The 22,569-nt window shown below is 46.5% G+C and overlaps 1 protein-coding gene and 1 long non-coding RNA gene across 7 annotated transcripts in view; one reads left to right on the top strand and one right to left on the bottom strand.

The window, feature by feature from the left end:
* The window catches only part of ABTB3 (ankyrin repeat and BTB domain containing 3), a 310,072-nt gene that overhangs the window by 204,082 nt on the left and 83,421 nt on the right, over positions 1 to 22,569 (top strand). The gene's annotated exons all lie outside the window — the stretch shown is intronic.
* The window catches only part of LOC144323838 (uncharacterized), a 44,369-nt gene that overhangs the window by 9,693 nt on the left and 12,107 nt on the right, over positions 1 to 22,569 (bottom strand). For both annotated transcript variants that reach the window (XR_013389180.1, XR_013389179.1), the window contains exon 2: positions 14,169 to 14,319. This is a non-coding gene — a long non-coding RNA (uncharacterized LOC144323838). The remainder of the gene's footprint in view (positions 1 to 14,168; positions 14,320 to 22,569) is intronic.

Genomic DNA, 22,569 nt, shown 5'->3' with positions numbered 1-22,569 from the left:
AAGGTAAGTATGTTTTGTGAAACTTCCTTTTTTCTGTTCTGTTAACGTACTGGAGTTGCTTACTTTGCCCAAGATCATGTGGCCAAAGTTGCAGAATTAGTGTCTGAACCCTCGGAGTCAGGTCCTGGTCTATGCTCAGATTCATTAGGCTATTCTGCTATCAGTAGGCTATGATTTCAAAAGAAATAATGTTTGAGATTCTAATTCTAATCCCTAGAATTTGTTTTATAATCTTCATTATTGTTTATAGGATATAAAACTAGCATGTACATGTATTAAACAAAATGTGGTAACTCCAAAAAAAATAGAGACAGAAGACACTTTGAATCACCCATAAGCACTATGACCATAGAGGGCATATATTCTGCCTATATCAAGGTACTTTGGTTGTTTCACAAAATAAGGATCATAGAGCACATGCAATTTTGTTGACTCGTGTCACTGAGTAGACTTTAAAAGCACAATTTTTCAAGGGACTGTTTCATCATCGGACATTTAAAGTCAAGAGAGATCAGAAAACAGGCATGTTGAACATGTTCCATGAAGGTGAAACTGAGCCCTGGTGGGATGAGTGGACTTGTTATAAATGCAAGGGGTCATAAATGCGCTTGCAGCTGATTTGCAGGGCAGTGCCTCAGTGCCTTTGCACAGGCTTTGTCTTCCTCCTGAAATACTGCCTCTTCTCTACCTCTGTATTATCTGATTTAGTCAGTTCATCCTACAGGACTGATTGTAGGCATCACCTCCTTCAGGAACTCTTCCCCACCACCTCAGGCTAGACTAAGTGTTGAGGACCTAGCTTGGTGCATAGTGTATAGTAAGTGCTCAATAAATGCTTACAGAAGTAACAGAGCTGGGTCTGAAACCTGTGTGTTCCAACTCAGGCAGCCCTCAGCTTGACACCTGCTATACCGTTCACGTGCTTCAGGCCTCTTTTCCTCAGCTGTAAACAAGAAATAATAATTCCTGCTTTATGGGACTATTTCAGTGACTAATGAACTAACTTATGTCCGTACCATACACAATCAACTGACACCTAGGAGATGATCTGTAAACAATAGGAATTATTACTCCCTTAATTCAGGTTGACACCTTCTTAGACATGTTCACGTATAGAAAGCACTGCCAGCACACATTGGGCGCGTTATAGATAATGGCCGTTATTCTTCTCGTTGTCATAGTTGGCTTGGAACCTGCTGTATGCTCTAGCAGGGCTTCTCAAAACGGAATCAGTAATGTGCCTTTGAATCCCCTGGGATCTCATTAAGATGCAGATTATATTCATAGGACGGGGGATGGGCCCAAGATGTCCCATTCCTAACAAGCTCCCAGGTGAGGTGATGCTGCTGGTCCAGGGGCCACACTGTGAATAACAAGACATTGTAGTTCCTGTGTGTTTGTCATTCATTTCCCCAACTCACTCCAACTCCCATTTTTAAGTTACGTGAGGGCAAGAAATAAGCTATTATGATGATTTTTGTCTCTCTGGTAGAGTTGGGCACATAATGGGCTCTGGGGGCTGGATTGAGCCTTGTGAGATGCTGGATCTTTCTGTAATTTGACGAGATGAACGGATCCCCAAGGTCAGGCCTGGCCAGCCTGCAGAACTTTGGAGCTGCAGCAGCCAGGGGAAGACACTGAGTGTCTGAATCTAATAATCATCTTCAGCCTAACAAGGTGGCTCGTCTAAAGCAGCTCGGGGATAGCAAATTAGCGAGAAGCATGCGAGGCAGAGGTGAGGCCAGGTTTCACAGGGGTCCTGTCTGGAAAGGCGGCAGGGCAAACCCAAAGAAGGCTCCCCAGCTCAATACTGTTGAACACTTCTAGGCTCCAGGGCTAGTCACATGGCTTCGACTCAGGAGGTTCTTTCCCCCAGACCAAGGGGCAGAATTTGCTCCTAACCACAGGTGACAAGCTGAGAGGCTCAAGTTCAAAAACAACCTTCTCCAACATGCAGGGTTAAGGCTGATCAGATGCATGCACTGCGCTTGTTCGTTTGAATATCCAGGTCCTCTCTGAATCCCAGTTAACCGGCTGCCACAGTAATCTGGTCTCGTCTGACACAGCAGTTCTTCATCATACGGGAAAAGGAAGGAAGACCTCACCTTCATGAACAGAGACTGAGGAATTAGCACTGCGCTGCCCAGTATGCTAACCACCAGCCACCTGTGGCTGTTTGAATTTAAATGCATACAAATCAGAGATGCCTGGGTGACTCAGTTGGTTAAGTGTCCGACTCTTGATCTCAGCTCAGGTCTTGATCTCAGGGTCATGAGTTCGAGCCCAGCCTGAGCGTGGAGTCTACTTAAAAAAATAATAAATGAAAAAAATAAATAAACAAATGAGTGAATAAAAATTAAACAGAACCAAAGCTTCAGTTCCTCAGAACTGCTGTCCTCATTTCAAATGCCCAATAGCTACATGGGGCCAGTGGTTCCCGTATTGGACAGCACACGTAGAGGATGTTTCCATCTTCCACTGTCTATTGGACAGTGCTGATCCGGAGATTCAATGCAGGTCTCCTGCACCCACCCCCGCCCCACCTTAGAAAAGCGGCCTATGAAAATCAGCGCTCCCAAAGCAATAAGTGAGGAGTGATTGTAGAGACCAGGGACCAGCTCACCTGCTGAAGCATATGCCTTGTCCCCATGTTTTGATGATCTTAGAGCCCAGTATTTCAAAACAACCATCATCATCATCACCCCCAAATTTGACAAGATAGTTGTAATGTACGAGTCTCCCTTTTAAGCGCATTGGCTCACTGAATCCTCACAGGAATGTTAGTGTTTTAGCACCTCCTTTCACTACTCATGTCTCTCCCTTCTCATGCAGAATGTCAGGCTCAGAGAGGCTGTGTAGCTTGCCCACGTTACACAGCTAGTCGGGGGCAGAGTGGGATGCAAACATAGGCCGCCTGAGTCCAAAGTTGGCTCTCTCCACGGAGCGCTGTGCCACGAGGACGGATGGGAAGGGTCATCAGGCTTAAGAGGGAAGGGATGGAGTCCCTCTGAAGGTCAAAAACCTGGAAATCTTGAACCAGGAATGTTCTTATTTTAATATGCTTCCCCCTCCTCTTTTTTCCTTCTGAGTTTTTCCCTGGCTTAGGCCTCAATAAATATTGCTCATATAAATGGAATAATGATAATCAAATCACTTCATCTGATTAGACAGCCTTTAAACCTCTTTGAGAAACATGCTCCAGCCCTGGCAAACATTGCTATAAACACAGAACCTACCTCTTCAGTCTTCACCGCAGTGCTACTTGAACTTTCCATTTTTTATTTAATTTTTAAGACGTGTTTATGATTTATGATCGAACTTCTTCAGTTGTTCGTTCTTCATTCATTTATTCAGCAAACATGAATCGCGTGCCTGAGTGCAGAAATGGTAAGAGTTTTGATCAAATCTTCTGTGTGCCAGGCACCACTTGCTGCAAGTACTTGTGGGGATAGGAGAGGATAACCTCATGATGGTAGGCATTCTTGTTCTCATCTCCACTTTCTAGGTGGGGAAAGGGGGGCAGAGAGGTCACAGGGTTCTGAGGGGCTGCACGGGGATTCACACCCAGCAGCCTGGCTCCAGAGCTCACATCCAGTATGCTTGGTTGCCGTGGGCCAGGCCCGGTGCTCGTGGGAGGAGCGAGGACCCAGGCAACCTTGCATGGCTCCTGCCCTGTGCAGCTCATTTATCATTTATCATCAAAGAAAGAAAGGGCAAAGAGTCAGGAGGGGGATGCAGATAAACTGCCTCAGGGGATCCAGGAAGTTGGCTTTTGAGGCAGACGGAAGCACGGGTAAGATCAGGCACTCCAGGTGGAAGAGCCACCAGCAAGGACTCCAAGGCGGGGAGTCTCCTATGTACCACAGACCAGTGAGACCAACTGCAGCAGAGGCCGGGCTGACCTTCAGCTGGGTCACAGAGGTGCAGCTGTTTGGCCAGCTGTCCAAATGCTGAGATACTTCTCTGAGTTGGCAAAGAACTGCTGGGCCACAAGTCCCTGCCCTCCAGCACCTGCAGCTAGGCACCTGGGTCCGTGGCACAGGGTCCCGCCGACTCAAGAGCACAGGACCTAGGTAGCACCTGAGTCTTATTTAGAGATAAGTATTTATCACTGCGGAGTTGAAAGTGCCTGGGAGAAAATTATGTCCTTACAGGTTTTGTTGGGTCTTTGTTCCCTCAACGGCAGGGTGTGGTGGAGGTTCCAACCGAGGGGGAAGCCTAAGCCCAATGCAAATAACCTGCTCATCCTTCAAGGCAGCTGCATCCTCACGGTTGCTGTGAAACCTTTGCTGCCCCTGCAGGACAAGGCCTCCTCTGTTCTTTGTGAGGCCGTCTGTGGCAAATTGTAACAACACTCGGTGCCATCGTGTGCCAGGCCCTGGGATGAGCAGGCTTCGGACCCAACGCCCCAGTGCAGATGCTGTAACTCTGCCTAGTTTCAGTGAGGAGTGAGGCTGAGCGGAGTTCAAGGACTTGCCCAGGTCACACAGCTACGCTTGTGAGTGGCCAGGCTGGAGGTTGCATCCAAGCGCCGTGAGCCCAGAGCCGGAGTCCTCCTGACCGCCTCTCTCCCAAGGCGCCCTGGCCATTGCTTGCTACCAGTTGCTTCCGTGTCTGAGCTCGTCACAGGCAAGGACCGGGCTTTGATCAGCGTGTGCTCTCTCTGGCAGCCAGCCAGGGCCTGGCACAAGGTGGACAGCGACACAGAGACCAGTCTGAGTGCATGGCAGCAGGAGGAGCGAGCCTGGCATGATGCGGGAACTGGTTGGAAGTTTCCTGCAAGAGCCCCAAAGGCAGATGACAAGCATGTGGCTTGACCAAGTGCCATCTCCTGTGGCCCCCAGCGAGAGAAGTTGCCAACTGGCCTCCTCCCTTGGCCTGAATGGGCCCAAGGGAAGCTACATTAGCCTCCTTGGATTTTTGATTCCTTCTCCTTTGCTGGGAATTGGCAGCCCTCCGTGTGCCCCATGTCTGGGGCCTCGGGCACTGTGCACGAATGTGCTGTACATGTAGGAAAAAATGTTTTTAAAAGAACATTCCCAAAAATTAGCCCTCAAACCTGCAAACTGAGGGCCCAGCACGACCAGAGCCAGCAGGAACCCCAGGTGCCCGGGAAGGCCAGAAAGGCCTGTGGAGAGGGATCACTCCCCGAGTTCAGCCTGCTTGCAGACCATCTGTCCGGTGCCAAGTTTCTGCTCTGTTTTATCCTTCCAGAAACAGTGATATTGACAGCTGCCAGCACATACCTGAGTTTCACATGTTATGGAAAACAGCCCAGGCAGTAAAATCTGGTCATTTGCCCAGTAGACATAGTATCTGAGTTGATCTTGCATTCTTCAAAGTCTGGCTTCCCCCATGAACCCTCACATGTCCACATGTCTCCTAGCTGACCATTGTCCTGGATTTTCATTGATTTGACCACATCGTCCCCTCCTTCCATTTTGCTCTCCTCATGGACGGTACCTTTTCACAACTGTAATACCAGATGCTATACATTCAAATTTTTAGATTATATTTTTTTTACCAAAAAGTTATATATACTCATTTTTTTAATTTTTGAAAATACAGAAAACCATAAGAAAGAAAATTAAAATCATCTACAACTCTGCTGTGCAGAGGTAACCCAAATGATTTATTTGGTACCCTTTCTCGTCTTTGTTTTTAATACAGATAGTGAGGCTCTTTAAAATAGCTGTACTGTGTATGTGTGTATAGTTTTATATCTGTTTTTATTTCACTTAGTGTGCCGTAAGCATTTTTCCTGCTACTATTACAGAACATTCATAAACATCATTTTTAATGACTGCAAAATATTCCTTCTTGTGGATGCACCATTATCTACCTAATGGTTCCCAGGTTGCTGGTCATTTGGGTTGTTGCCAGTTTGTGAATTGCTGTTCTTTTTTTGTTTTTTTTTTTTTTCAATTTTTATTTATTTATGATAGTCACAGAGAGAGAGAGAGAGAGGCAGAGACACAGGCCGAGGGAGAAGCAGGCTCCATGCACCGGGAGCCTGACGTGGGATTCGATCCCGGGTCTCCAGGATCGCGCCCTGGGCCAAAGGCAGGCGCCAAACCGCTGCGCCACCCAGGGATCCCATGAATTGCTGTTCTTTTAAAACTACACACAGTAGTATGGCTAAAACGTCAGTGCAGAGGGAACGGACATAAAAAGAATAATCTCTTTGGAGTAGAGCAACTGAGGACTTCACTCATGAGGCTCCTGATGGCCCCTTTGAGTGAGAAATTGCAGAAAAGGAGAGCTCTGGGTGGCAACCCTACCTAGCCCGATCCCAGATCCCATGTCTTGTTTTGCAGGAAGAAACTTGTGGAAAATGTAGGGAGGAGTGGCCCCCACCTGGCCTGCAAGGTCTGGCCATAGTCGATATAAAAATCTCCTAAGTGAGCCCTTCATGGTCTCCAAGAGTCTTCCATGCATATAGTCTCCCTGCATTCTAGGAGTGGAAAGACTAGCCAGGGTTGCCTTTCACAACTTTAAAAGAGACTTGCTCTAGAAAAGTCAAGGTATTTACCCAAGCCATGCAATGAGTGGCCAAAGGGAAACCAAAGAGCTGCTCCAGGGATCTCTGGAAATCCCCACCCTGCTTCCTGTACTGCTTCTAGAATGGAGAAGAGCCTTCATACAGCATCATCAGAAGGCAAGTTTTGAGCTGGTACCGTTGACAAAGTTCATGGTGTACGCAGTTGGCAGTGTCCAAAGATGAGGAAGTCTCCACAATTCCAGGAATCATTTGTTTAGTGGTTGTGTTTGTTTATTATTCTGGATTTTAAATTGCTCTGTTTTCGTTTTCCCCATATATAAGAAACATTGCCCGTGAGGGCTTCCTCGGTTCTTTCAAATTGGCATGAGGAATTCTGTTAAGATTCAGCTAGTCAGGGGGATCCCTGGGTGGCTCAGTGGTTTGATGCCTGTGTTTGGCCCAGGGCATGATCCTGGAGGCCCGGGATCGAGTCCCACATCGGGCTCCTGGCATGGAGCCTGCTTCTCCCTCTGCCTGTGTCTCTGCCTCTATCTCTCTCTCTCTATGTCTATCATAAATAAATAAAAAATCTTAAAAAAAAAAAAAAAAGATTCAGCCAGTTAGGTTCAGGCGGGTCCAGGACTCTAGGCCGAATGTGCTGACAAAAGAAGGTGGATATTTCCCCAGGCTGCCATTTCACTGAGAAGTTCCAACTCCTGGGCCGGAGTGAGCCTGTGCGGCAGTCTTCTGTTACGCTGCCCCTTACTAGATCCTTATACGGAATCTCACCCTTTACTTAGAGACCCTATGGCAAGAGGATGTGGAAGGAGCATTCTTTTTTTTTTTATAAACTTTTTTTTTTTTAAGATTTTATTTATTTATTCACGAAATACACGGGAGAGGGGGGCAGAGGGAGAGCAGGCTCTATGCAGGAAGCCCAATGTGGGACTCGATCCTGGAACTCCAGGATCACGCCCTGGGCCAAAGGCAGATGCTCAACCGTTGAGCCACCCAGGTGTCCCTGGAAGGAGCATTCTATGAAGAAAGAAAGACACCAGTAAACATGCAACACCAAGGACCACCCTGTTGAAAACACTAACGGCATGCTCCACGGTCTCAGAGCCTTCCCTGGAGACACCATCCCTCTTCAGACCCCAGAGCACCTTGTCAGACCATCTCACTTCCCACGTCAGCCTGGCATTGTGGGATCTGTCCCTCCTTCCCTGATGGCTGGCCACTTTATGCTCCAGTCCACCCATCCAAAGACTTGATGGGACAAGTATACCAGGATAATAGAGGGCAGTTAAGCAGACTTGAGCACTCGGGACTGCCCTGGAAAATGGGAGATGCGTGGCCACACTGAACTCTTCTGCTACCTTGACCTCCAGCATCCAGGTTTTCAATCCTCATGTCTTCCACAAACCCAGCACAGACCCCTGTTCCAAGATGATGGTCAACGAACAGGGCACAGACTAAGCAATCACCTGCTCCTTAAATGCCTCCCTGTTGGCGCATTTAGTATCTGTCACATTCACCCGCCACAAGGTCTCCCTCCTCCTGTCCCCTATCCCTTCAGCTGCTTCGGTCCACAGAATCTCCTGAACTTGCTTAAAAGAGATTTGCTCTAGAAAAGTCTCTGCATCAGCTCAACTAACTTCCTCTGCCAGGATTCTTCTTCCAAGCTCTTCTCTCCCCACTCCCAGGCTTGGGGTGGCATTTCCCATCACACACCCACCCCCTCTCACTGCAGGGGTTCTGACTTACTCTCCCATAAGATTTTATGCATAAGGCTTTTTAAATAGCTTCTTTTCTCCTGTTTTGCACATTAGACCAAGGGTCTGTTGAGGACTGGGACCATTTCCAGTATCACCAAGTGTATGAGTTTGGTACATAGCAGGCACTTGCTTACTCACTCATCCATTCAACAACTATAGAACATACACCATATATGCCTGGCGAGGAACAAATGCATAAATAATAAAGTATCAGTCATAGGTAAATGGTATAACGAGAAATAAAACTGGGTATTCAAGTTATGTATGAGTGATGTAAGTTGCTGTTTTAGGTCCAGGAAGGTTTCTCTAAAGAGGCTGAATTTGAGCAGAGACCTAAAGGAAGGGAAGCAGTAGCCATGTCAATATCTGAGCACAGATCTTGCCAGGCAGAGAGAACAGTAAGTGCAAAGGCCCTGGGACAGGAACATTCTTGGCACAAGCAAGATACAGGCACTAGAGTCCAGTAAGACTGAAACGGAATGAGTGGGCCGAGAGAGTGTAGGAGATGAAGTCCAGAGTCGGCAGCCAAATCTTACAGGGCCTTCTGGGCATGCGAAGTAGTTTGGTTTCTATTCTATGTGTGATGAGATACCCAGTAAATGATTGTTACATCGAATTATTTGAGTTTAGTTGAATGGAACTGAACTGAATTGGGTTTCGCTGAACTGAACAGAATTGGTCTCCTGTTACTGTGGACAGCATACAGTTTCTGGACCATGGAATATCCCAAGTCCGTCCTTGTTACCTACGATTGGAAAAGCTCGATGAATAATCCCACTAAACAACTTTAAAACCTGTTAGTGCATGAGTTCACCTGTTCTGGAACTGGCACAGCCTTGTAGATTGTTGCAAAAGCCTTGTGGACAGCGACACTCTTGCCAGCACCCAACCCCGACATGCTCTAGTTTCACTGTGGTGGCAGATGGGGTACAGGGAACACCTAAACCCAAGAGGACTATAGTCCTAATGCCTGCCCATCGTTTATGTTGCATTTCTGACTTTCTTAGATCTGAAGTGTTCGAGGTCACTAGGATTTATTCTGGGCCCTTGGCCAGGCTTCTGGACCAGACTTTTAACATAGTTTTTACCCAAGCCTGGTTCTCACTGAATCTTAATTATGTGAATTCCTACCCTTAACACAACTGAAAATAAACCACAGTTAGCTAGTTTTATAATTTTACTTGGTTCTTATGCAAACATTCCAGTGAACCATCACCCACAATGAACTGGGAAACCCACCGGAATTTAAGCTAAGCAAAAAAACATTTGTTCATTCATTCAAAGAATATTAAGAGCCTGTGAACCAGGCACTATACTAAGTGCTGGGGATACAGCAAAGCACAGGATAGGTCCATGTTCTCATGAAGCTGATGGTCTCATGAAGGAGAGCAAACAAGCAAGGTCACTAATATAAAATGTCATCTTGAGTAGTGGCAAGCACTACTATGTGCAAGTTTGGGGGATGCAAAGGTGAATAGTTCATGCCTCTACAATGAGGTTGGGATGGTTATAAAGGCATAAATTATAACAATAATATGTTACAAGTGGTATTATGCAATCATGTACAAAGTGCTATATAAAGGTAGAGGGGAACAAGCAGCTAGCTATATTGTATGGGGGGGTGGCTCTTAGGGATTAATTCCCAGAGGAGGTGACATTTGATCACTCTCTTAGGACTTAGCTGGATGGAGAGGATTGAAAGAGGGAGGAAACAAGAGTAGAGCAAAGGCAGAGAGATGAGAGCAAACATGGGGGTTCCAGAAAAGACTGGTCATTTGGTGTGGCCAGAACACACTGGCACTGGACAGGCATGGACAATGCCTGAGAACAAGACAATGAAAACATGTGGATTGAGGCCAGGCCAAAGAATTTATACTTTTATCAGATGATCAGATTTGCATGTTAGCACATGCATCTTGGCAGCAATGTGAAAATATTGGAGAGAACAACTAGAATGAAGAAATTATTATGAAAATAATGCAAAAAAAAAAAAAAAAGAAAAAGAAAAGAATGCAGTAGTCCAGTTCTAGGAGTCTGTATGTAAGTGGTCAATCAGCTAAATTTGGAGTGTGGGACTCATAGGGTGTGGAGGGACTGAGAGTCTCTAGTCCAACCACCCATTGGATGTTTGGATCTCCTTCCTGAAGCTCTCCCCATGGGATGGTCCAACTAAGGCCCCAGTCCTAGAGGCTTCCTTCCCATTCCATCTTCAGATTACTGAGACTCCTCTGAGGTCTTACTTCTGTGCAGCTGAAATCTGCTCCCAGGAGCTGCCACCACTACTCCTTTTGCTTCTTGGGGCTTCTAGAATCAATCCAACTCCTAATTCAGATGCAACATTTCACTGTTTAAAAACAGCTATAATTTACTGAGCACTTTCTGTGTGCCAGGCAAGTCTGCAGGGCACAAAGTACCCCATTTCCAGATGGAAACCTGGGGTTCATATGACTTGCTTGGATTTGGGCCCTGACCTAGTTAACTGGCAGCACCAGGATAAAAACCCAAGGCTGTCTGACTCCAGAGCCTGTACTCTTAGAAGTAACTATCAATTTAACTTGGCAAATACTTAGCACCTACTACTATGAAAATCCCTGTCCTTGGTATCATAGAGGGAAGCCTAAAGTAAAGAAGCACGGTTAATAATTTCCAGGGCTCCCCATTCTAGTGATTTAGACAGTGGAGTCAACATCCAAGCAGTGTGATAACGTGTCCTTGGCTTTGGCTTGCAGGGTGGCTTTTTCAGAAGAAGAAAGTGACTTACATTTCGTTCATTGCATGGGCCTGGTTCCTGCTGGTAGCACTCAGGCAAGCCCAATGCAGGAGCCACCCCCACAGAGTCCATGTCTGAGAAAGAAGGCTGTATCCCGGGAAGATACAGGAGGGGGATACACTTAGGTGGAAGGCGTGAAACCAGTGTGTATAATCAGATTTGAGGAAAAGGAAAGCAAAACTTCAGCTTGGACACAACCCAGTGGTGAGCAGAGAGGAATACAGCAAGACTGAAAAGCTGGAAGCAGAATGAGAACAGGTGTAAGAAAAACCACAGGAACGGAGCCTGGGCACAGAGCGTGGGTGCAGGGGCTCCCCCTTCAGGCAGTCTGTGGTATTGCTGCAGTCTGGGCGGGGGGGCCTTAAAAGGGAATAGGACACTGACAAAGCGAGGAGTTAGTGGACTTCCCTTCCCAGTTGTGTTTTTCTTACCCTGCTGTTTAAATCAGTAACAACTTAGACTATATGCATTAGGTAATTTGATGCACATAAAAATGAACGTATATCTTCCCCACAATTGCACTCTCACACCTGTGTCACCTGTAGTACACCTGTGGCCCTGCGAGGAAGGACCAGTGGGCATTATCCTCGCCGTTTAGGCAGGAGAGGGATCTAAGGGTTACGTGGCATCTTTGCCTCATCATTCACCGTGCAACCAGCTTCCATTCAGAGCCACGCCCACACCCCAGCCAAATCCAGACATCCTTACCTGCTTGCCAGCCCGCATCCCCTCCATGTCCGAGAAGTGCTGCTACTGATCGGACTGGGTCTCCCTTCCCCCACCCAGGTTCATCCCCAGATGAGGTTTGCTTTAGTCCCTCTGGGTGGGATTTCTCTGCTTGCCCTGGAGGTGGTCCTAGAACTCAACTCCTTCACCTGCTGATGTGAAGAGAGGAGCTTCATTCAGGACCTCTCCTTAGCGCATTGGACAGGTTGTGGTAGGAGGGGTGCAGACACACCCAATCCTCTTGCCACCTGCCAGATGAGCAGCCCTGAACATTCTACATGTGCAGATGGAGTCTCACGCTGCAGCACTGCCCTGTTCAAGAAGTCCTTTCCTGGGAAGTACCAGAGTCCAGCCTACAAAATAGCCCTTTGGCATTTCCTTTTATTAAAATCAAAAGCTCCCTCTCTGGTTTCTGACATCTCTCATTTCCAGGTCTAGCAAAATGTAAAATTGGTAATGTTTAGTTAGGGAAGTTAAGTTGCACACGTGTTTTCTTCTCACGCATGTGAGATCCCATAAATCTGCTAACTGGCCACAACGTTGTTTTGAGTGGGCATCAAAACTGCCTCCTTTTTTTTTTTACCTTTTTTTTTTTTAGTCTCTTCCTTGATTTTTAAGGCTCTCTGGGAAGTTCTTTTTTCTTTCCTTCCTTTCCCCATGTTCTTTTTCTATTCTCTTCTTACTGGGAAATTCTATCCCATTTCCATCTCCTACCTTCTCAAAGGACCCCCCCCCCCATTCTACATGGTAACACTCTTTTACTTTATTTTTCCAGTTATTCTTGGGGCTTTGGTATACTCTGAGACGATGATGCTTATCTGGTAATCACTTATAACGGATCTAACTCTGAAAAGGATTTCAGCTAGATTCACAGTATGAGTTCAACATAACAGAACCACAAAACAAGGATAGCAATACACACAATATATCATTAACAGTAAAGAAGACCAGAAAAAGTACCAGAAAAAAACTCTCCTAAGGTTTATCACTGCAATTGAATGCAAAATTTAGCTTTGAGTTTCCTGCCCTCTAAGGCAAAAAAAAGGAAACATACGTTATATAGCTCTCATCATCTAATTTAAACACACACAGAACATAATCTTTACCAAAAAAAAAGAAAGAAAGAAAGAAAGAAAGAAAGAAAGAAAGAAACTATTCACAGAAGAATCATTTTTGACTTTTAGCAAGTTCTAACCAGGGCTAATCCTCTTAGATCTTTCTGGTGATCTGAGTCCCCTGGGGAGTTTTTAAAAACAATCTAGGGGCATCTGGGTGGCTCAGTTGGTTAAGCGTCCAAAGCTTGGTTTCGTCTCAGGTCGTGGTCTCAGGGTTGTCAGATGAGCCTCAAGTCAAGGGGAATCCCTCCTCCTCCACCCCTCCCTTTTCTGTGGTGCTTGCATGCTGGTAAGTGCATGTGCACTCGCTTGCGAGCTCTAGCTCCCAAATAAATAAATAAGTAAAATCTTTAAAAAAATAAAACAATCTATAACATGGTCTAGAGTTACTAACCTCTAGGGAAATTATTGACTACGCTCAGGTCAGGGTCTTTTGAAGTCACATGGCCACATCTGTAAACAATGGCATTCGTTATATAAAGTGCCCCTCCAGCCCGCCCTGGAGGGCAAGTATGAAAAACATGACCTTTGCCTACTTGAGCAGATCTTAGCGTTCATTTGGCCTAGCTTCCTCACTTCCCAGATGAAGAACTGTAGCTTCTCAATGTTCAATGACTTAGTCAATGCCGCACTGTTTTTCAGAGAACTCGTATAATGACTAAGCCCGTAGACTTCGGGTTCAAGACCACTTAAAATCAAATCCCAACTCTGGTCCAATAGCTTCAAGATTCTATATGCTATATGAATTACTTAGTTTCTGAAGTTGCTAAACCTCTGTTTGCTCATTTGTAAATAGGGATGATAGTAATAATTTCCTTCCAAATTACCTTGTTTTTATAATTAAATAAAATAATACACATTTAAGCTTTTTGTGCAGAGCCTGGAATGTTGTAAGCACTCAAGAAATGGCAGATGCTATAAAATCCTGATGATGATGATGATGTAGATCATATAGAAAAACTGGATCAAAACTTAGGTTGCCTAATACCTACTTGGTAGCCCTCTTTCCACTACCCCATTCGACCAGGATTCCTTCTGAAATTACACTGACCTGAAGGACATCCCTTAGAACGGCAGTACCCAAGTAGGGCAGCTGCTAACCACGAATGCCTATTTAAAGTTGAATTAGGGCTGCCTGGGTGACTTAGTTGGTCAAGCATCCGCCTGAAGCTCAAGGTCCTGGGATCCTACTCCTCGCTCAGCAGGGAGTCTGCTTCTTCCTCTGCCCTCCCTCTACTCATGCTTTCTCTCACAATCTGTCTGTAAAATAAAATCTTTAAAAAAAATAAAGTTATGGATACCTGGGTGGCTCCATGGTTGAGCATCTGCCTTTGGCTCGGGTCGTGATCCTGGGGTCCTGGGATCGAGTCCTCCATCGGGCTCCCCACAGGGAGCCTGCTTCTTCCTCTTCCTGTGTCTCTGCCTCTCTGTGTCTCTCATGAATAAATCAATCTTTAAAAATAAATAATAAGGTGAAGTTAATTAAAATTGAATATAATTAGTATTTTAGCTGCTTAGTAACACCAACTCCATTCTAAGTGTTCAGTAGCCATGTATGATTCGTGCTATTGTATTGGACAGCACAGATCTAGGACATTTGTGTCATAGTAGAAAGGTCTGCTGGAAGCTGCCTTCATGGCTTCCGCCCACCCCCCACCCCTCGCCCCCTCACAACTTCCTGATGTGAGTATTTTTGTTATTTATGTATTTATTTCAAAATATTATGCTACTGGGGCACCTGGGTGGTTCAGTCAGTTAAGCATCTGACTCTTGATCTCAGCTCAGGTCTTGATCTCAGGGTCGTGACTTCAGGCCCCACATTGGGCTCCGTGCTGGACACAGAGCCTACTTTAAAAATATATATATCATGCAATTATTCTAAGCTAGAAGAAAAGGTTCTTTGGTCTCTTAAGGCTACTGGTGAGCACACTTGAGGCCGACGGAGCCTCAAAGATAGACAAGTCACATAGCTGGTCAGTAGCAGCCTCTTCCAAAGCATGCTTCTGACTCAGTCTCTGGTGGCCCAGGAGACCTGGGGAATTGGCTGTCTTAGGTCTGTGTTTCCATAGGGTTCAGATTGATTAGGGCTGGAGTATGAATTTAATCTGGCTTGTCATCTGCCAAATACAGGGTAATGTGAGTTCAAAGGGTTTATTACCAGAGAACAAGAATATCATTTTCTCAAAGCCACAGTCCAGTGGCATAGACATTGAGGACATCATGGAGGAAACTCTTAGACCATGCACAGTCTCACCTTTTTATCCTCTTGTTTTTTAGGGAAGAAAGAGATGGTGTTTTAAAATTGATCTGTTGGGGCACCTAGGTGGCTCCGTGGCCTTCGGCTCAGGGCGTGATCCCAGGGTCCTGGGATCAAGTCCCACATCTGGCTTTGCTCCCACATCTCCCTCTGCCTGTGTCTCTGCCTCTGTGTGTCTCTCATGAATAAATCAATAAAATTTTAGAAAATAAATTTAAAAATAAAGTAAAATAAAATAGATCTGTTAATGGGATATTATTCAGGCCTGAGAAAAATAAAGAAAATCCTGACATTTACCACATGGTTGGACCTTGAGGGCATTAGGACTAAATGAAATACATCAGAGAGAGAAAGATAAATACTGTGCACTCTCACATATATGTAGAATCTAAAAAAGCTGAACTGATGGAAACAGAGAGTCGAACGAGGGGGTCGTGAGGGGCTGGGGGAAATGAGGAGAGGCTAGTTAGTCAAAGGGTGCAAATGTCAGCTAGGTGAGTAAGTTCTGAGGTTCCAATAATCTATGACACAGTGACTATAGTTAACTGTACCGTCTTATATACTTGAAAGTTGATGAGAGTGGATCCTAAATGTTCTCACCACAAAAAAGAAATAGTAATTTTCTGTGAGGTGATGGATGTGTGAACTAACCCTACCCTGGTAATCATTCTGCAGTATATAAGTGCATCAGATCGTCATGCTGTACACCTCACATTTCACAGTGTCATATGTCGGTAACATCTCGATAAAGCTGGGAGAAAATAGCTAAAATAAAATAAAAATGATGCGTTAATTTTAAAGATACAACATTTCCTTGCAAGAGAACTGCAAGGATGAAGACTTTCAGGTATGTTTCTGACCTCAAGAGCATCGGCGTTGTTATTTTTATTGGTTAGGTTAATTATGAGGAGCTCAAAGCCATTGTCAACATATTTTCTCAGAGTTGATAAGCCAACTCAACCTCCTCTGGCATGGTTTACACCTCAAAATGAACAATTCATTGTAACAAATATTTAAATACATGTAGCTTCAAGGAACAAAAATACAGTCTCAAGTTTCCAAGTCCACAGTCTTTAGAGGGTAACTATTAAAAGGAAGGGTTTTTGCCTCTTTTTGGTAGGTAGAAACTCAAATCCATGGTGACACAATAATGGAAAAATACAGATTTAACTTAAACGTTATAGGGAAGTGATATTAGTGTCAGTTAGAATTAGATTTGGCTGTGAGGGATTAAAAAAAAGAAAACCCAAATAGCAGGTGTTTAAACAAGATAGAAGTTTATTTCTCACATAAACAAGTCTGGAAGTGAGGATCCAAGAGAGGTAAGGCCACTGAAGCAGTTGTCAGAAATCCAAGTCCTTCTTCTACAGTTTCTGCTTTGTCATCATCAACACATGGCTTCCACCTCCTTGTCCAGTTTGACTGCTCTAACACCAGCCAGCATGTCCACGGTTTTGCCAGCAGAATGGAAGAAGACCAGACAAAATTGGCCTTCCTTCTTTTAGGGGCCTTCCTAGAAGTCTCACAAGAAACTTCTCCTCATATCACTGTTAAGAACCGGTCTCCTAGGGATCCCTGGGTGGTGCAGCGGTTTGGCGCCTGCCTTTGGCCCAGGGCGCGATCCTGGAGACCCGGGATCGAATCCCACGTCGGGAATCCCGAGATGCATGGAGCCTGCTTCTCCCTCTGCCTATGTTTCTGCCTCTCTCTCTCTCTCTCTCTCTCTCTCTGTGACTATCATAAATAAATAAATAAAAATTAAAAAAAAAAAAAAAAAAAGAACCGGTCTCCTAGCTGCAAGGGAGGCTGGAAAATGTGTGCTAGGTGGTCGTGAGCCCAGCTAACGATTGGGGGTTTTATGATTAAGGAAGAAGAGGAAAACACAAAATGAGGGACACCCAGCAGTCTTACTAGAGGATAAAAATATCCTTCATTAACTTTCTAAACAGTAAACAGTGAACCCTTTGTTTTGCATTTTCAGAGGTATTTTTGTCAATCCGTTCTTTTTTTAAAAAAAAATTTATTTATTTAGAAAGAGAGAAAGTGCATGCTTTCTCTCCTGAAGGGGGGGGGGCAGAGGGAAAAGGGGAGCAGCTAGAATCTCAAACAGACTCCTGCTGAGCATGGAGTCCAATCCTGCAACCCTGAGATCACAACTGGATGGAGAGTCAGATGCTTAACTCACAATATCACCCAGGCACCTCATCAATCCATTCATTCTTGACATTTCTTTTCTAATACTTTTCTGATTTTGTGTTTTTCGACTGCAGTCCTGCCTCTGGATCTTTGCATGTGCTCTATCTTCTGCCTGGAAATGCTAGAACACATGGCCACTAGCCCTGGCCGTGGATCTAACTGCCTACATGTATATCCCAGTGCTGTTCCTTATAACTGTGTGCCCTTAGACAATTTGTATAACCTCTCTGTGCCTCTGTTTCACTCCCTGTAGAATGAAGATAGTAATAGTACTTACTTTATGGTTCTTGTCATCGTCAAGCGAGACAATGAAAGACAAATGCTCAATAGCAGCTGGCTTTGTTGAGCATTTACTATGTGCTAAGCACCTTACAGAGATTCTCTTAATCTTCACAACAATCCCATAGGGTGGCCTCGCTATTGCTCCCATTTTACATATGAGGAACCTGAGGCACAGAGAAGTTAAGTAACTTGCCCAAGCCCCACAGCTAGCAAGTCATGGGCTCAAATGTAGGATCATTAGAGTGCATGTGCTTTCCACCCCACCAGCACCACACCAGCCGTGGGTTTCCTTTGTAAGGCTGTGTGCTGCCTTTTGCAGACTTTTATGATAATTCTTTTGGAAGCAGGGGCAGGCCCAGATGACCCCTGCAGGCCCATCCCTGGCCTTTGCCTCTCAGCCTGCACCAGCCTGCGCACCCTGCCCTTTTAGGCTTCTGGAGCCATTGCTCTCAGGATACAAGTCTGTGCAGCCCCCGCCACCTCCCAAATGTTTATCTTTTGTGCCAAGGCTGCTAGGAAGGTTCTGCACCAGCCTCAAACAGAGCCTGTGGCTTACCCACTTCTGAAGCCCCGGCTTCCCTCCCAGGGCCATTTATATCCTGAGCCCCATCATCTTCTACCCACTTGGGATCAGGTTCCCACCGCAGAGGCTCTGTGCCCCTAAGCCCAGCCTGGCTGTTGTGCAGCTCACAGCCCAGAGAGGAGAGGTATGGGCTCGTCCGTCAATCCCCGCGTGGCAAGCAAGGAAGGACCTCAGGGCTGCCAAGCATCCTGCAGCTGGGAGCTGGCATTCTCCTGATGTCGAGGGGCTCAGCTTCAGTGGGCATCAGAAACGCTGCAGAGAATGAATGAGGAGCCGATGCCCAGTGTGGTTGTCTTGCAATGGTGCCCAAAGATCCCATCTCTGCAGTCTCTGTTTTGCAAAGGAAAAGGGTCTTGGCAGATGTGATTTTTAGGTAAGGGTCCTAAAGTGGTGAGATAATCCTGGATTATCTGGGTGGGCCCAAAGTCCAATCATACATGTCCTTCGAGGAGAGAGAAAGATTTGACACACGCCTCAGAGGACAAGGTGATGTAAAAACAGAGGCAGAGACAGAGAGATGGAGCCCCTGCCACGGAACACCCACAACCCCAGAAAGCTGGAAGAGGCAAGCGATGAGGCCCCTAGATCCTCTGGAGGGTGCACCATCCTGCTGCCCCCTCAATCTTGGGACTCCTGGCCTCCAGCCCTCGGGGAGAATATATTTCTGTCACTTAAGCCACCGAGTTTGGGGTATTTTGCAACAGCAGCCCCAAGGAAACCCATATACCCAGCAAGTGGGCAGGAACGCAGGAATGTGGGTTTTAACCAGTTCCCTGGATAATTCTGGCGCACCACCACCACCACCACCACCACCACCACCACCAAAATGGAGAGCTAGGCCAAGTATGTAGACAGAAACTCCGGGAGAGCTGGGAATTCTTGCTCTCCATTGTTTCTGCTCCTGTCCTGTTCAAGCTGCGGGGACGGAAGTGCGTCGGATGCTTAGATGCGGGTAGGAAGGTGCAGGGGGGCAGAGTTAGAGGCAGAGGCAAGTGGTGGGGCCTCCTCCCCAGGGGAGGAAAGGAGGGCAAGTGGAGGGGGAACCTTCCTCCCCAGGAGGGCAGGGGAGGTGAAGGCAGGGTGAGAGCACAGGGAGGACACTATTGCTACTCACATACCATATTTGCTCTGCCTTTACTTGCTTGTGCCTCAACCCTCCAAGCTCTCTAGCCCCCTACATCACCTGCTTCAGAACGTGTAACAGGAAAGCCAAAGAAAGTTCCGAGGTCAGTCACAAGGACCTGTTGGCACTGTGAGTAGAAGTCCCCTTCTTAGGGGCACCTGGGATGTTCAGTCAGTTAAGTGTCTGCCTTTGCCTTGGATCATGATCCTGGGGTCCTGGGATGTAGCCCCACATCAGGCTCCCTGCTCAGCACAGAGTCTGCTTCTCCCTCTCCCTCTCTCAGCCCCTCCTCATGCACGTTCTCTCTCTCTCTCTGTCAAATAAATAAATAACATCTTGAAAGAAAGGAAGGAAGGAAGGAAGGAAGGAAGGAAGGAAGGAAGGAAGGAAGGAAGGAAGGAAGGAAGTCTTCTTCTCACCCAGCACCCTTTGGCCCTTGGCCCTTGCCCATTTCGGGGAATTCTATAATCACCCATTAGTGGGGCTGACTTTCACACTCAAAGGACTTGTCCTGTCGGTACCAAATGGCCTGTTCTGCACTGATTCTCCCCATGAGGCCTTTGTTTCACCATCCCTGCGCAGGGTATGTGCACACTCGAGGTGTTGGGAAGCCGTCTTCCATGGGACCCAGCCCCCAAGCCTCCTCCCCTAGGTGTGTGATGGTGACAGGGGCCCAATCAGAGCAGGAAGACAAGGCTGCGGAGCTGCTGTCAACAGTGCAGAGTCGAAGGCCGAATCGCTAGGTCTTCGCAGCTCAGTTTTTTTCTCCTGCGGCCTCCAGCTGATTGGATGAGGCCCACCCACCCTCTGGGAGATAATCTGCTTTACTCAGAGTCTGCTGATCTAAATGTTAATCTTGTCTTAAAACATACCTTCCCAGCAATGTCCAGACTAGCATTTGACCACCTATCCAGGTACCAGGCCTGGCTGAGTTGATACATAAAATCAACCATCAAAAGGGTTTTTGTTGTTGTTTTTTAAGTATTTACATTCCGGGATGATGATAAACACCGTCACGAATACCAAATACTTATTAGACCATGAATGGAGTGGGTGCTGGGGTCAGAACCACCTCCCCGAGACGGAAAGCTTCGGTTTCATAAGATTGTTGGGAGGATCCTGGTGGGAAGCAGAACCCACCTCCCAGGGTGAAAGCTGAAATCACCAGACCCCTACTGGCCCACCTCCCCTGGAACTTGGCGCAGGCTCAGAACTAGGCCCATGAGAGCCTCGGGAGCTCTGGACCTTCTTCCCCTCCCTTGTCTCCTGGGCCTCTATGCCTTCTTGCAACTGTCTCACTTCTGGACTCACTTTCTCCTCCTTAAACATAATAAGAGAATTCACCTTCTCTTGTTTCTGGCTTGAGTCATAATACTGCCCCGGGGCCTGGTTCCTAGAAATGTGGTCCATATACTGCCTGGAAGCTGGTTAGAAATGCAGCATCTCAGGCCCTACCCCAGATCCACTGAACCCAAATCCACATTTTAACAAGATCCCAGGTGATTCACGTGCACGTTAACGTTGGCGATGCACTGACCTGGAGCACACGCCTTGGCTCCAGATCCTTCTGTAGGAACCACCCTCAGCAGTCTGACTGCACCTTGCACAGTCGCTAGAGTACACAAGCCACCTCTGACCTCTGCATTGTCTTAGCTTTGGTGCCCACAAACACAGTGAGATTACAGTGACTATTGCTATGGAAACCAGCCTTGGATACTGTCTGCTGTCAATTTTGCTGCTTTTCCTTCATCCCTGTATCTCTAGAATTATGAGCTTCCTAGAGCATAGTGAAACATCTGAATTCCTCTCCAGCCTAAGACTTAACAAACAACGAAGATGCCAAGTCAAGGCCACACAATTTATAGAGGAGAGGCAGAGCAACTGCAGAGGTTTGCTTTGATTTAAAAAGAGAAGGCAGGAGTAGTGTTCTGTGTAGCTAGGCTTTTCCTCCACCAGCAGAGAAACACTTGAGTGATGCTAAAAACCACACCGGTGATGCGATGAGCATAGCTACCACCTCTTGAAGAGATGCCATCCCATTCAGTTCTGGAAATAACCCTCTGTATTGGTTTCCTGTGACTTCTATGAAAAAAAAAAAAAACTGTCACAGATGTGAAAACTTACAACAATACAAATTCATTATCTTACAGTTCAGGAGGTCAGAAATACAGAATCAGTTTCACTGGGCTGAAGTGAAGGTGTCTGCAGGGCTGGTTCCTTCTGGAGGCTCCAGGAGAGACTCTCTTCATCTTTTGTGGCTTCTGGAGGTGCCTGCATTACTTGGCTCATGGCCCCTTTCCATTTGTCCAGCTACTTCTTCTGTCCTCACATCTCCTACCCTCTCCCTGGACCTTCCCACCTCCCTCTGCTGAGCACCCCCATGATTACATTTAGGACGCACCTGGCTAATTCCAGCTAGTCCTTACTTCTCAAAATCCTTAACTTAGGGGACACCTGGGGGGCTCAGATCTGCCTTCGGCTCAGGGCATGATCCCAGGGTCCTGGGATCAAGTCCCACATTGGGCTCCCTGCAGGAAGCCTGCTTCTTCCTCTGCCTGTATCTCTCTCTCTCTCTCTCTCTTTCTCTCTCTCTGCATCTCTCATGAATAAATAAATAAAATCTTTTAAAAAATCCGTAACTTAGAACCACATGTGCAAAGTCCATTTTGCCAGGTAAGCAACATTCACAGGTTCTGGGGATTAGGATGCAGACCTCTTTTGGGGGCCATCATGCAGCCCACCATGCCCTGTTAAGTAAGTGCTGGTATTATTCCCATTTTCTTGGTGAGAAACCTCAGGCATGGCAGTGGACATACCTTGTTCACAGTCACATAGTGAGAAAGTGGAGCTGGAATCCAGCTCTTTGTCAGCCTCTCTCCAAAGCCCGAGTTTCTCATTCTGACCTCTGCAGTGCTCGGCCTCCGGATGGCTTTGAACTCATACACTGTTGTTAGTAGGAAATGAACTGATGATCATCTGCTCTCTAAAAAGCTTGAGCTTCCAACTGAAGCTGGTCTACCACAGACTAATGCCTCCAGGGCCAGGCAGGACTTACACCACAGGTGTACCGCTCAGCCAGGGCTTTCCTAACAAACCAACACAGGCTAGGTGCCTTGAACAAAAAAAAAAAAAAAAAAAGTGTTTTCTCGAGGCGCTGAAGTCTGGAAGTCCAAGATTAAGGTGTCAGCAGGTCTAGGGGTTTTTCTCTGCGGCATCCCTCTTTGGCTTGCAGATGGTTGTCCTCTTGCTACCACCCCCTTT

The sequence above is a fragment of the Canis aureus genome, chromosome 11 (assembly GCF_053574225.1).
Source record: "Canis aureus isolate CA01 chromosome 11, VMU_Caureus_v.1.0, whole genome shotgun sequence".
NCBI classification, from domain to species: Eukaryota; Metazoa; Chordata; class Mammalia; order Carnivora; family Canidae; genus Canis; species Canis aureus.
The sequence above is the reverse complement of the archived record's forward strand: the minus strand, read 5'-3'. Positions and strand labels throughout refer to the sequence as shown.